This window comes from Girardinichthys multiradiatus, chromosome 10 (assembly GCF_021462225.1).
Source record: "Girardinichthys multiradiatus isolate DD_20200921_A chromosome 10, DD_fGirMul_XY1, whole genome shotgun sequence".
Lineage (NCBI taxonomy): Eukaryota > Metazoa > Chordata > Actinopteri > Cyprinodontiformes > Goodeidae > Girardinichthys > Girardinichthys multiradiatus.
The window spans coordinates 38,035,758-38,049,911 of NC_061803.1; the positions used below are offsets into that span (position 1 = coordinate 38,035,758).

The 14,154-nt window shown below is 47.5% G+C and overlaps 1 protein-coding gene and 1 pseudogene across 2 annotated transcripts in view; both read right to left on the minus strand.

Annotated features, from left to right (window-relative positions):
• Positions 1-708, minus strand: part of lrrc45 (leucine rich repeat containing 45) — a 20,872-nt gene extending 20,164 nt beyond the window's left edge. For both annotated transcript variants that reach the window (XM_047377919.1, XM_047377918.1), the window contains exon 1: positions 554-708. The gene's annotated coding sequence lies outside the window, so the exon portion shown is untranslated. The remainder of the gene's footprint in view (positions 1-553) is intronic.
• LOC124875465 overlaps positions 1-13,348 on the minus strand; it is a 13,529-nt pseudogene extending 181 nt beyond the window's left edge.
• Between the last annotated feature and the right edge of the window lie 806 nt (positions 13,349-14,154).

A 14,154-nucleotide genomic window follows, 5' to 3' on the forward strand; every position in this document is an offset into this window, starting at 1 on the left:
ACATTCTGAGAAATTATGGTTCTACCAATTACAGAAAGTCACCCAGGACCTGACCACCTAGACCAACGTGTTTCTGCTGAAGCAACGAATTAAAGAACACAGATGTTTAATTAAGGGGAATGATTGAACCAGTTTTGTTGCAAGACATTTGGAAGAAAATTCTCCTTTATTCTATAAAGGCACTGAAGACATTAGGCTCAACCAAAGATGTGGTAATATTAATATCCCATGCTCCATGCGGGCCCATACATGTGATGCATGTGTTACTATGTAAGTGGATTGTCTGAGGCCCCATACAAAAAACAGCCTAAGCAAAACGCATATGGGGGCAACAAACATGCTGGAATTCTACATATTATAAAAGAGAACTACATCTAGTTTATGCAGTAAACGGATCTGAACTCTGTTATATTTCACCATATTCTGTGAGACAGTCATCATGATTGATCCAAACTGATTCTGACTGTCTGTGAGCACAATTAGAAAAACAGCGTCCTGCTGTTTTCCAGACCAGCACTAGAAACTAGTAAATAGGAATAAAAAAACGACCAACCTGAGCGAGCAGAAAGCCACCGTCCAACAGATTATTTTAGACACAAAAGCAAACAGAAAACAGGCAAACGAGTAACTAGGAAATGAACTGAGACGCAAAGCTTCTTCTTCTTCTTCTTATTTAATGTTTAACGGCAGCTTGCATCCATCATTGTTGCACTACTGCCATCTCTTGGATTTTTATCCTCATTATTTATTTCCCTTAACTCTTAATTAGAATAGTATTTTTCAAAAGACGAAATATCTTTCCTTTCCTTCATCACTATTCAACTGAGCAACCACATTTTCAAATTTCAGTTTTCTATTACTGGCTGCACGGTGGCGCAGTTGGTAGCACTGTTGCCTTGCAGCAAGAAGGTCCTGGGTTCTATTCCTGTCCAGGGGTCTTTCTGCATGGAATTTGCATGTTCTCCCTGTGCATGTGTGGGTTCTCACCGGGTACTCCAGCTTCCTCCCACAGTCCAAAGACATGCCTGTTAGGTTAATTGGTCTCTCTAAATTGCCCTTAGGTTTATGAATGAGTGTGTGCATGGCTGTTTGTGTGTTGCCCTGCGATGGACTGGCGACTTGTCCAGGGTGTACCCCGCCTCTTGCCCATAGACTGCTGGAGATAGGCACCAGCTTCCCCGTGACCCACTATGGAATAAGCAGTAGAAAATGAATGAATGAGTTTTCTATTATAACCTATTTCCATACTCAATAATCTTCTTTGACTCACATGTTTCTTGCAATTGATAAAAACATGTTCCATCGTTTCTATAGAATTACACCAATTACATTAACCAGTAAGATGTTTCCCCATCTTAAAAAGAGTGTCATTCAAAAAACTATGACCAGTTTTTATTCTATTTATAATTACACCCTCCCTCCTATTTAATCCTCTGATTCTTGCAACATCAACTGCATTTTGAATCCTATATAAATGTCACCCTTTTTATCTCATTATCCCACCTAATTTTCCATAACTTCTTACTTTCTTTCCAAAATATACTTTTACCTTCAGACTTAGGCAACTTTATTGGCATATCAATATCTATTTTTTTAACAGTTTCCTTAGCCAACCTATCTGCTCTTTCGTTACTCAAAATATCTATATGAGCAGGAGCAGGGGTGTTTTTAGAGTCTCAAAACATTGGGGGCTTGAGCCCAAACCCAAAATATTTAAATTTCCATAAAACAGTTTCTAAGTAATTTAAAGTTAAAATAACATAGGACATATTGTACCAGTTCTCTATCTCGGCTGGTTTTAGACTGAATGTAAATTATTGTAAATGAAACAAAAAAGGTTTGCAATCATTTTACCAGGCTTTTATTTTTGTTAGAAGCTGAATGCTTTGAGTGCCTTGTTGCTGAAAAGCGCTATATAAATAAACTTGACTTGACTTGAATGAAGGATATGGAGAAACAGAGTTTAGGACTGATGAAAAACCATTTTGCTGAAGCAGATAATGACACATTTTGAGGTATTTAGAAAAAAACCTAATCTGAATTTTTGCTGACAAAACGTTTTCTTAAACTCAGAGATGTTTACTATGGGCCAGATAAATGTGCTTCTTTTGTCATCTATATAAATTACCTTTTTAAACGTGACATTCTCATCAAAGTGTTCCACTTCTAAGGCTCCATTGTCTTAATTTCTAACATTTCAAAAAAGGAAACTGGTGTAAGTTGATTTTCTTAAATCTTAGTCAAATTGTAAAATCCTAAAATACATTTATTTTCATTATGCCAAGAGCTCACAAAACATTTTATTAAAATTATTCCTTCTTTTATGAACCTGTTCTCTTTTACCGCCATGTTTTCAGCCCTTCATTCCACTAACTAAATAATAAAAGAAACATTTTACAACACAGTCTTTTGTTCTGCACTGAGCATGTGAGATAGTGCAGTTCTTACTATTAAACACTTTGAGAGGAAAGGGTGTTAAGTTGTGGTGTTTAAAATATAGCACCGAACCTCATCCTGGACCGTATCAGTACTAATAGTACAGTTATTAATAACTGTATACATATGGTATGTATGTCTTACCTTCAGTAAAACTATCCTTGTTTAGTTTAGTTTATATATTATTACATGTGTAATTCAGAAAAAATATAATTGTTAACTGATTTATGGTCCACCTGTGATAAATTGCTATGATTTTTCTTAATTATACTGCATCTTTAAAGCCACAGCCGCATGTTTAGAATCAGCACAGAAGATATGAATGAGAAGGGGGAGGCTTACTTTTGCACTTTCTACTACGTCTTACTGGCACCAGGAGATATTTTCCTGATTTATTGAGCACTGTCTACATGTAGAACTAGACTATAACACTGGCTGCTGCAATGAGATGCAATGTTTTGATCTGAAGGACTTTTCATGTGTTTAGCTACATTAGGATTAAATGCTTTTATTTTGACTCGAGTAAAGGACCAGATATTTTCATCAGATCTTTTAACTTAAGCTGTAGCTCAGGTGAAAGTCCCTCTGCTCTCCATTCCTCATCATGACCCTGATGATGCTCATTAGAGTGAACCTCCACCTCATGTCTTGGTGGGTGAATAAATGATTAGCTGTAACTTACAATTAGCCCACTCTGAGTCAGCATTCAGGTTTTACCGCTATCCTCTCCTGGGTTATACCACTCTGCTTCCACCTGTTCCTGTACTCACACACCCACCAGGCTCCCACTCTCTGGTTGGCTCCGCGGTTGCTCTGAAATGAGCCCTGTTCGTGGCGCTCAGTTGCTGTTCAGGACTTCTCCAGAATGGAGTCCGTCTCTGCCTGTGCGCGTAGTTGCGCATTCGCCTTTTAACTCGTCAGGTAAGGTGGAGTGGGAGGTGATTATATGGAACACAACTGAAAAGCAACTGATTGTTTTTAAATAAAAATGTGAAGACCAATACCATTTTGTGGCTGCATCTTTTTAATACTTCTGAATTTCTTCTATCAAGACATCCGGGGCTTCTGTCCCGGAAGCTCAGGTCTAACGACACGCCTGAGCAGGGGTTGTTGAAGTACCCCTTTAAAGGGGCCTTCTGCGCGTTCGTTTATTCACCGTAACCAAGAGGAATTCACAAAACATTAGAATAAATCACACGGAGACAGCTGTATGTCGTTCAATTACCTGGGCCCAGGGGAAGAGAGCTCATGTGGACAGGACACACCGAAACGTCTTCTGCTCTCCCTCACTGGGCTCATGTCTTTTATTAAAACACACACGAAAATGGGCAGCGCCCTTGTTTACTATATTTTCTACACATAGTCACGTACACATTTTTCTGTCTGACCATATTTAGACAGGTATTGTCCAACAGCTGCATCCCGTATCTTCTGATATAAGCAGGGAGTAACTCAGTCAGTTGTACAATCTCCAATTTTCACACACTCCTGCAGTTCTCAGTAATTTTCCACTTCACCTCTCCTGTGAGAAATACTTCTGCAGGCCACACAATACACAATGTCTTATACTAACACATGTTACACATTTTATTTCCCACACTGGTTATTAACATAGTAATAATAATGATGCACACACATAATATATCTCCACAATTTCCCCCTTTTGAAGTCTCCTAAGACTTCACCACTACTTGAAGATGCTTCATAAAAGATTTGAACAGTCATTACAACCTGTGGAGCAGAAGGAAATGTTTGTCATCATGCCTCCAATGCCATGCCATGTGCCCAGGGACTATTGCCTGTCCGGCCTTTGTAGTCCCAAGAATGCTTACAACCTTCTAAGTCTTGACAGGGAGTATTGACCCCTCTAACTGGAGGGTGTCTATCCGTGCTTTATTCCATAGTCTGTCCAAATATGCCAATGTAATATTCTACCATCCTTCTGCTCCGTAGACAGTAATACATATCAGACGCCCTGTCAATTAGTCTTACGGGTTAATCTTCGTCCTCCTCCTCGTTAGCATCAACCGCAAGCAAAGGCATCATATGGGAAGGAGGAGGTGCGGTTTTCCCTTCAATGGTTGTAGTAATAAAGCGAACAATCAAAGATCTTATTATTCAAAGATCTGAATAAAAAGCTAACTCCGACTGCACTGTTCAATTGTTATGATTAATTGGAATGTATGTACCTGACTGTTGTGAAGTGCCTTGAGACAACATGTGTTGTGAATTGGCGCTATATAAATAAAACTGAATTGAATTGAATCTTATACATGGCACACAGCAACATCCACAGGTAACCATAATAGCTACAAAAACAGCAATGGATATAAACAATGACATAATAAACCCTTTCCAATGTCCAAACATGCCCGTCATCCAGTCTTCTAACGGATTGTATATTCCTGAGTGCTCATGCATGGTTGTGGAAAGTGTTTTTAACCCTTCTAAAGCTTTTGAGACGGAACCATCAGGTGCAGTGTTGTTGGGAATAAAAGTGCAACACATATCCCCAAACATCGAACAGACGCCCCCTTTTTCTGCTAACAACATATCTAATGCCATTCGGTTTTGCACAGCCATGAGGGAGGTTGGTGCCAATTGTTCAGACAGGCCTTCTACTGCATCCCTTGTTAGGTTAGCTAGACGTAAAACATTGTAATGGATGTAGTTGATGCGGTCTACGTTTTTATTTGGGGTCACCGGAAAAAAGGCTGTAATTATTGGGATATTTTCAAAACCTGCTGAGACTTGATCCGCGAGTTTATATTCATTTGGCACTCCCCGTGGTACTCCTATGGCATCAATGTAAGTGGGGGAGCCTTGACTCAGGTCAAAGGTTCCTGCGCTCCTTTTCATGACGTGCCTTCTTCTTCTACGTGTTAACGCCCTGGTCTTATCATGAGTGGTCGTGGCAGATGTTATATTAGGTCCTATCAGGACCAGTGGTGCCTGTAGCCTAACCATGGCACACAATCCTACAGTCTCTTGTGGGATATTAGTGAGCAGTCTATGGTCTCCGCAATAATAGTAGAGTCCTGATCTTGCCCAGGGACCTATCACTGAGCCTGGCACCGTGATGTTACACCAATCACGAGGAATTTGTCCTACATTTGCCTGTGGTGTTGTGGAAGTGAAGTTAAAGCAAGTGTATGTGCCATTTCTTCGTTGAGGGGTAAATGGTCCTGTTTTAGTGTTATTGGGGATGGGAGGAAAAATGCTGGCTAGTGTGGTGCACTTAGCTGGTGTGGCCTCCTTAGTTAGTTGTATCATACAATTGTAACCCCACGTGTCCTCTGGATACAGAGGGGCGGGATCTGTGGTAAGATGTGGTCGGGCCGAGGCACAGGCCACACAGTCAGCTTTGCTTTGTTCTTTTGCTGTTTGAGCGATCCATTTAAGCCATAAGTTATCATCTGAATATCCCGTAGCCATCTGAATAATGTCGAAAGGTTGTAGGGTGGGGTGGAATAATCTATTTTGATGGTTTTACCGTGGTCAGTGGTGGTGTTTTTATTGAAATTAACTGCCCCTCCTTGAACCGTCACCTTAACGTGGTGGAGGGGTTTGAGTGCTCAAATGATCCTAGAGGCTATGTTGTCTGGGGCCTAAATGCCCCTGGTAGGGTCTCCCATGGCAAACAGGTTCTAGGTGATGGGTCAGACAAAGAATGGTTCAAGAACCCCTCATGAAGAACACAATATCGAGGCACGTGACGTCGCCCGGTACGGCGGAGCCGGGGTCCCACCCTGGAGCCAGGCCTGGGGTCGGGACTCGTCGGAGAGCGCCTGGTGGCCGGGTTGCTCCTCGCGGGACCTGGCCGGGCCAAGCCCGAACGAGAGACGCGAGGCCATCCCCCAGTGGGCCCACCACCTGCAGGGGGAACCGTGAGGGACCGGTGCAAAGAGGATTGGGTGGCGGACGAAGGTGGAGACCTCAACGGCCCGATCCCTGGATGCTTAGGCTGGCTCTAGGGACGTGGAATGTCACCTCGCTGGGGGGGAAGGAGCCTGAGCTTGTGCGGGAGGTCGAGAGATATCGACTAGAAATAGTCGGGCTCGCCTCCACGCACAGCGTGGGCTCTGGAACCCATCTCCTTGAGAGGGGTTGGACTCTCTTCTACTCTGGAGTGGCCCACGGGGAGAGGCGGCGGGCTGGTGTGGGTTTGCTTGTTGCCCCCCAGCTCAGCCGTCTCGTGTTGGGGTTTACCCCAGTGGATGAGAGGGTTGTATCCCTGCGCCTTCGGGTTGGGGAGAGGTCTCTGACTATCATTTCAGCCTACGGGCCGAGTGGTAGTGCAGAGTACCCTGCCTTCTTGGCGTCCCTGTCGGGGGTGCTGGATAGTGCCCCTCCCGGGGCCTCCATTATTCTGCTGGGGGACTTCAACGCCCACGTGGGGAACGACAGTGACACCTAGAGAGGCGTGATCGGGAGGAATGGCCTCCCCGATCTGAATCCGAGTGGTGTTTTGTTATGGGACTTCTGTGCTAGTCACGGATAGTCCATAACGAACACCATGTTCAAACATAAGGGTGTCCATCAGTGCACTTGGCACCAGGACACCCTAGGCAGGAGGTCGATGATCGACTTTGTTGTCGTATCATCAGACCTTCGGCCGCATGTTTTGGACACTCGGGTGAAGAGAGGGGCTGAGCTGTCCACTGATTATCACCTGGTGGTGAGTTGGATCCGCTGGAGGAGGAGAAAGCCGGACAGACTCGGCAGGCCCAAGCGCATACTGAGGGTCTGCTGGGAACGCCTGGCGGAGCCCTCGGCCAGGGATGTATTCAACTCTCACCTCTGGGAGAGCTTTGACCAGATTCCGAGGGATGTTGGAGACATAGAGTCCGAGTGGACCATGTTCTCTGCATCTATTGTCGATGCTGCTGCCCATAGCTGCGGCCGTAAGGTCTGCGGTGCCTGTCGTGGCGGCAATCCCAGAACCCGGTGGTGGACACCGGCAGTAAGGGATGCTGTTAAGTTGAAGAAGGAGTCCTATCGGCTGTGGTTGGCTTGTGGGACTCCTGAGGCGGCTGACGGGTACCGTGAGGCCAAGCGTGCTGCGGCCCGGGCTGTGGCAGAGGCAAAAACTCGGGCCTGGGAAGAGTTCGGTGAGGCCATGGAGAAGGACTACCGGTTGGCCTCGAAGCGATTCTGGCAAACCGTCCGGCGCCTCAGGTGGGGGAAGCAGTGCTTTGCCAACACTGTTTATAGTGGGGGCGGGAGGCTGCTGACCTCGACTGAGGACATTATCGGGCGGTGGAAGGAGTACTTCGAGGATCTCCTCAATCCTGCCATCACGCATTCCGTGGTGGAAACAGAGGCTGGGGACTCAGGGTTGGATTCTTTCATCACCCAGGCTGAAGTCACCGAGGTGGTTAAAAAGCTCCGTGGTGGCAAGGCTTCGGGGGTGGATGAGATCCGCCCTGAGTACCTCAAGTGTCTGGATGTTGTAGGGCTGTCATGGTTGACACGCCTCTTCAACATTGCGTGGCGGTCGGGGACAGTGCCTCTGGACTGGCAGACTGGGGTGGTGGTCCCCCTTTATAAGAAGGGGGACCGGAGGGTGTGTTCCAACTACAGGGGGATCACACTCCTCAGCCTCCCTGGTAAGGCCTACGCCAGGGTATTGGAGAGGAGAGTCCGACCGATAGTCGAACCTCGGCTTCAGGAGAAACAGTGTGGTTTTCGTCCCAGCCGTGGAACACTGGACCAGCTCTATACCCTCTACAGGGTGCTCGAGGGTTCATGGGAGTTTGCCCAACCGGTTCACATGTGTTTTGTGGACCTGGAGAAGGCATTCGACTGTGTCCCTCGTGATGCCCTGTGGGGGGTGCTCCAGGAGTATGGAATCGGGGGCCCTTTATTAGGGGCCATCCGGTCCCTGTACGAGCGGAGCAGGAGTTTGGTCCGCATTGCCGGCACTAAGTCGGACCTGTTCCCAGTGCATGTTGGACTCCGGTGGGGCTGCCCTATGTCGCCGGTCCTGTTCATAACTTTTATGGACAGGATTTCTAGACGCAGCCAAGGGCCGGAGGGGGTCTGGTTTGGGGACCAGTGGATTTCGTCTCTTCTTTTTGCGGATGACGTGGTCCTGCTGGCCCCCTCTAGCCAAGACCTACAGCATGCACTGTGGCGGTTCGCAGCCGAGTGTGAAGCGGCTGGGATGAGGATCAGCTCCTCCAAGTCCGAGGCCATGGTACTCGACCGGAAAAGGGTGGCTTGTCCTCTTCAGGTTGGAGGGGAGTTCCTGCCTCAAGTGGAGGAGTTTAAGTATCTCGGGGTCTTGTTCACGAGTGAGGGAAGAATGGAGCGGGAGATCGACAGACGGATCGGTGCAGCTGCCACAGTAATGGGGGCGCTGTGCCGGTCCATTGTGGTGAAGAGAGAGCTGAGCCGAAAAGCAAAGCTCTCAATTTACTGGTCGGTCTACGTGCCTACCCTCACCTATGGCCATGAACTTTGGGTCATGACCGAAAGAACGAGATCACGGATACAAGCGGCTGAAATGAGCTTCCTCCGTAGGGTGGCCGGGCACTCCCTTAGAGATAGGGTGAGGAGCTCGGCCATCCGGGAGGAGCTCGGAGTAGAGCCGCTGCTCCTCCACATTGAGAGGAGCCAGTTGAGGTGGCTCGGGCATCTATACCGGATGCCTCCTGGACGCCTTCCTCGGGAGGTGTTCCAGGCACGTCCCACCGGGAGGAGGCCCAGGGGACGGCCCAGGACACGCTGGAGGGACTATGTCTCTCGGCTGGCCTGGGAACGCCTTGGGCTCCCCCTGGAGGAGCTGGAGGAGGTGTCTGGAGAGAGGGACGTCTGGGCGTCTCTGCTGAGTCTGCTGCCCCCGCGACCCGGTCCTGGATAAGCGGAAGACGACGAACGAACGAACTGTAATCAGTCCCTGAGGGTCATACCCCATATACCATCCTGTGTTGAAGTGAATACCTAGAGCCAGATATACTACTTCGTTCCATTGATGGGATTCTTCCAACAAACCCCGTTGTAGACCCTTTATGGTTAGTAATAAGGGGATCTTAACGCCTTCGCCTTTCCCTGGGAGCACTCCACAGGTCAGAAAGAATTTTTCAGAGTGAGCTTTTTGTTGTGTGTTCAAGGAAGATTTGGTGGGGATCCAGGTGCGTCCGCTCCATGTTATAACCGCTCCCCACGTCCCTCCGCATAGAGGGGGATTACCAGACTTTGTTACCCTATTGGTGGTGTTATCCGTGCAATAAACTGAGGTTTGTTCGTTGGCGCATAAGTAAAAGTCTACTTTTGTAAAATGAGTGAACTCGTCGCCACAATTTATGACGTTGCAGAGGTCAATTTGGAAGGTGGTAGTCGATCCTAGGGTGTAATTTAACTCAATTCCGCCAAAATCTCCAAGGCACTTGTCTGTGCAAGGAGGGGACACGCTCCGCCAGGATATTTTATTTTGATGATGGCTGGTACATGTTTGGAAAGGCAGTTCACAATACAAACCTAGAATCAATGTGACAATGAAAAATGATAAAACACCTATACCTCCCGTGACCCAACCCTTAAAGGGCCTGGGTCCTAGATTTTTACCTCCCATTCTTTTCAAAGGTACCTGCAAAGGAAGATAAGGATTAACAATATGGTGAAACACAAAGGACCTCTTTTTTATTTTAAAAGTTCAGAGTGTTCAGTTCAGTTCTTCGGTGGGAGAGCAGCTACGACCACCAGTGAAAGAGAGGAAAGCTCAATCACATCCGCCTCTTCTGTGTGATGTCCTGGTCTTCACTCACAGGTGTAGACTGACCTGGAGCTAAGTGGTCTCACCAGGGGATTATTCTGCCCCTATTGGTGGGACCACTGATCTGACGGTGCACCTAAGGTGTAGACTAACCTTTAGGTGTAAATGAACGCTTTCTCACCCTAGGGGATTATTCTGCCCCTTGAATTGGGTGAGAAGGGTCTTCTGGTGGGCTGGTGTTGTCCCTCAGGTTCTGCTGGACCTCTGACAGCGATCTCTGTGGTGCCTCTGCTGCTGCACACTGGCTCCAATGATACCACGTGTCTCCTTTGCCCTTGAGCCTCACCGCATGTGAGGTTCTCTCTGTGACCTGGAATGGACCCGTCCACCTGGGCTCTGACCACTTCCGTTTGATGACTTTCAGAAGGATCCACTCCGCGTCTGAGGTGGTGGCTCGAGCCTCAGATGGTGGGGCGGCCACCTGTTTTGAGAATGCTGCAACCAAGCTGTGGAGAGATCTATAGTAATCACGGTGAGACATAGATTGTTCACATTCAGTCAGAAAAGGTAACCTGGTTTTTGGGCCTGGAAAAGGTCTGCAGTTCATGGGGCGTCAACTCATGTCTCTGGCTCACTGAGCTTCTTACTGACATCAAAGCTAAAGGTAATGCTGTGACCCAATTCATTTTGGTCTGTGCACAGATCTTAGCCAATTTGGTTTTAATTGTCTGGTTCATCCTTTCCACCTTCCCTTGAGATTGGGGGTGGTACACTGTTTCAAAGGAATGTCTCAGTCCCAAGAACTTTTCAACCTCTCTAAGTTCTTCATTTTTGAAGTGTGTGCCGTTATCTGACCTGATTTTCGCAGGAAAACCGTGCCTGGGGATGTAGTGATTAATCAGACACTTCACTGTTTTGCTGTCTTCCTTTGTTTGCTGGCCAGGCCTCTGGCCAACCGGTGAACGCATCCACACACACCAAAAGGTATCTGAACCCATTCACTCTCTCAGTCATGTCTGTGTAGTCTATGATGATTTCCTTACCTTCTACCGGGTCCACAGGGAACTTACCTGGTGCAGGCTTCAGAGTGGGTCTCACATTGAATTGTTGGCAGGTGCTACATGAGCTTATCCAATGACCTACCGTCTGTTTCAGGTATGGATGCCACCAGTGCTCAAGACTCTTTATCATTTGTGCAGTTCCACATGTCCTGGTCCATGTGCTTCTTCCAGCGCTGCTGTGGTCAACCCTGGGGGTAGGATGGGACGTCCGTCTGGACTTCTTCATAGTTCATCCTGGTCTTTTCTTCCCCCTCTTGCCTTCCAGACTGATTTCTCTTCCGGCGAGGCCCCCTTTTGCAGTCTACTCACCTCCTCCAGAGTCGGTTCTGGTGTCCATTCAACTTCAGAGTTCATCAAGATGTGTATGGGCAGATATCCAGCTTTGGTTTTGGCTGCTTGGTCTGCAGCTTGATTTCCTTGAGCCACCCTAGTGTAGCTGTTATCATGTCCTTTGCATTTTATGACCGCTACTTCTTGGAGAAGTAGTAGGGCCTCAGCTAATCTTCTCATTTCTTGCTCATGTTTAATGGGTTTTTGTCCTGCTGTTCTAAACCCTGTTCTCATCCATTGCTTTAGTTCTACGTGCGCTGCTCCCGTGACATAAGCTGAGTCTGTGTAGATGTTCACTTTTTGTCCTTCCCCTAGTTCCAGGGCTGCTATTACTGCTAGCACCTCTGCTCTCTGTGCTGATTGGGTGTCTGTCAGCCCTTCTGCCTTAAGAGTCACAAAGTTTGTTCCTGTGTCTTCCACCACCGCATAGGCTGCTTTCAGACCCTCTGTGTCATGTCTAAAACAACAGCCATCTGTGTACAGGTTTCTTGCTTCTGTCAGTGGTTCTCCTTGTAGGTATGGTCTGATTTTCTCACTTACCTCAACTGTTTCGGCGCATATGTGGGGCTCTCCTTCTGTCATTCTGTCTGCCATGTTGATCCCTTCATGGCTGTAGATGATATTTGGCGCCTCCAGCACCTTACTCAATCTTTGTTGTCTCAATGGTGAAAGTGTGAAAGTTTTGGAATGGACAAATGCCACTACTCCATGTGATGTTAGAATATGTAGTGGATGTCCCATCACCACATGTGCTGTTTTTTGAATTATTTTTGCCAACCCTGCTGCATGTCTGGTACATTCATGGTGTCTTTGTTCCATGTTGTCAAGCATCACGCTAATATACATTAGCACTGTTCTTACTCCCCCTTTTTTCTGGAACAGCACTCCGTTTGCGGTGTGTGCTGTTACAGAAACATCCAGGTGAAAGGGCAATGTGTAGTCTGGATGTGCCAAGTGAGCACTTGGGAAAGGCTGGTTTTAAGAGCAATAAATGCTTCCTCTGCTTCTGTTGTCCATTCTAAAGGCGCTGTCAAATGGCGCATGCCCTGTTTCTTCACTAAGTCGCGGAGTGGGGCAGTTAGGTCAGTGTATCCTGGAATAAATGACCTGCTGTATCCGGTGAGTCCCAAGAAGGAAAGCATGTCCTTGACCTGAACAGGTTTTGGAAGAGAAAGAACAGCAGATTGATGTGAAGGGGACATTCCTGTCCCGGGCTGGGAGATCACCCTGCCCAAGAAATCCACCTGTTTCCGTCAAATTTGTAGTTTGGCTTTGCTGACCTTGTACCCAGCTTTTGCTAGGTGTGAGAGCACCACAGCCGTGGCCTCCAAGCATTCAGAAACAGTAGGTGTCGCCAAAAGAATGTCATCCACATATTGAATCAATGTGGTGTTCGGTGGAAGGACCTGATTAAATATCCCTGGTGATAGAGCAAAACCCTGCGGCAAACGAGTGTAGCGGTACCTGTTTGACTTATGTGAATGCAAAAATATCTCTGCACTCCTCAGCTAGAGGCAGGCAGAAGAAAGCGTTGGCCAGATCAATGCAGGTGAACCATGCATGTTCGGGGTTTAGATTGGTAAGAGCAACATAAGGATTGGGCACTGGAACTGTAGGAGTGGAAAGTGCTGCATTTACAGCTCTCAAGTCGTGGGCCATTCTCCATTTCCCAGTGCCCTTCTTTTCTACTGGTAAGATGGGTGTGTTCCAAGAAGAGCCGTCAGCTGGTTCCAGCACCCCAGCGTTCCACAGCCCCTCTATGGTGTCAGACATTCCACTTTCAGCTGCTGGTTTGTGAGGGTACTGGGATTTCCAAAAGTCAGTGTTAAGCTGGAAAGTGATGGGAGAACACTGAATGAGTCCCACGTCCGTGGGGCCCTCAGCCCAAAGTGAAGATGGCATGCTCTGAACTACAGCTGCAGCCATTGGATGATCTGTTTTTTCTCTGCCATGATGTCTTTCAAGTTGCACATGTTCCAAGGTGCCAACGTCTGTGGACATGTTAGTAATGCGGTAGGTGTTACATGAGGGGGAATAAGATAGATTGGGTGTGGATGAAGAATGCCAGTCAGTGAGAGCTAGGGAGCGTTTTAACACTCCTCCCAGCTCGCGGGCTTCGTGAGCAGGGTGGAGCGCTTGTGAAACATGGGGTACACCATCAGACCACATTTTAAACCAGTTCTTCTGTTCTGTAGACAGCTGCACGGAGGCTACGACACCTTCAGGGGCTACATAAATGTCTGCGGTGGCGATCTCCCAGGAAGTCCCCTCCAGCTCCTCAGCAAAGCTTTCCTGATAACACTCACAGTTATTCCTGTCATAGAAGAGGGTGACATGTGGCGGGTCAGGGGGAGAGACGTAGGGCGCCAGGGTCGAGATCCAGGATTTCCACCGAAGGAAGGACGAGAGGATGCCTCCGCCCGCTGTGGTTTCTGGATGCAGGAGGGCCCAATATATGTCAGCCATAGGGTCAGCCAGGGGTTGTATGAGATACTGTCCATGAGAATTGTTGCCACATGCTAGTTGAGTTCCATTGGGCAGATGCACAGACAGTCCATCAGGTCCACATAAAATGGTGGCTCCCATTTTAATCAACATGTCTCTGCCCAA